This window comes from Oncorhynchus gorbuscha, unplaced genomic scaffold, assembly GCF_021184085.1.
Source record: "Oncorhynchus gorbuscha isolate QuinsamMale2020 ecotype Even-year unplaced genomic scaffold, OgorEven_v1.0 Un_scaffold_6553, whole genome shotgun sequence".
Classification (NCBI taxonomy): Eukaryota; Metazoa; Chordata; class Actinopteri; order Salmoniformes; family Salmonidae; genus Oncorhynchus; species Oncorhynchus gorbuscha.
In genome coordinates this window covers 19831-20686 of record NW_025750124.1, presented here as the reverse complement: position 1 = coordinate 20686, position 856 = coordinate 19831, and the positions used below count along the sequence as shown (strand labels likewise).

The 856-nt window shown below is 48.7% G+C and overlaps 1 non-coding gene across 1 annotated transcript; it reads right to left on the bottom strand.

Annotated features, from left to right (window-relative positions):
* Positions 1-268: 268 nt before the first annotated feature.
* Positions 269-340, bottom strand: trnae-cuc. The gene has a single exon. It is a non-coding gene; the product is annotated as a tRNA-Glu (tRNA).
* Positions 341-856: the final 516 nt, after the last annotated feature.

The window sequence follows — 856 nt, the reverse complement described above, 5'->3', positions numbered from 1 at the left end:
GTTTGCAATTTGAAGTGGTACATATGTGCGACAACCTACTAAATTCATAGTGACAGGTTGCACAAGTAAACAAGGAGCATAGACTATTTCCTGACCGGGAATCGAACCCGAGCCGCGGCGGTGAGAGCGCCCGAATCCTAACCACTAGACCACCAGGGAAGGATAATACAGTGAAAATTGGTTCTCAGTGTGAGCTGGTACATATGTGCGATAACCTTCTATATTCATTGTGACAGGTTGTAGAAGTAAAGATGTAGCAAAAGAGTAGTTCCCTGACCGGGAATCGAACCCGGGCCGCGGCGGTGAGAGCGCCGAATCCTAACCACTAGACCACCAGGGAAGGGTACGACAGTGCAAATCGGTTCCAAGTGTGAGCTGGTACATATGTGCGATAACCTTCTATATTCATTGTGACAGGTTGTACAAGTAAACATGTAGCAAAAGATTAGTTCCCTGACCGTGAATCGAACCCGGGCCGCAGCGGTGAGAGCGCCGAATCCTAACCACTAGGGAAGGGTACTACAGTGCAAATCGGGAGTCGAACTGGGAGTCGAACCACCAGGGAAGGGTACTACAGTGGAAATCGGGAGTCAAACCCGGGCCGCGGCGGTGAGAGCGCCGAATCCTAACCACTAGACCACCAGGGAAGGGTACTACAGTGCAATTCGTTTCCCAGTTTGAAATGCCAAGGAAGCTCCTTCCTCTGCAAGGAAGAAGCTACTGCTCCAAAACCGCCATAAAAAAGCCATACTACAGTTTGGGGACAAAGATCTAGTTTTTGGAGAAATGTCCTCTGGTCTGATGAAACAAAAATCGAACTGTTTGGCCATAATGACCATTGTTATGTTTGGAGGAA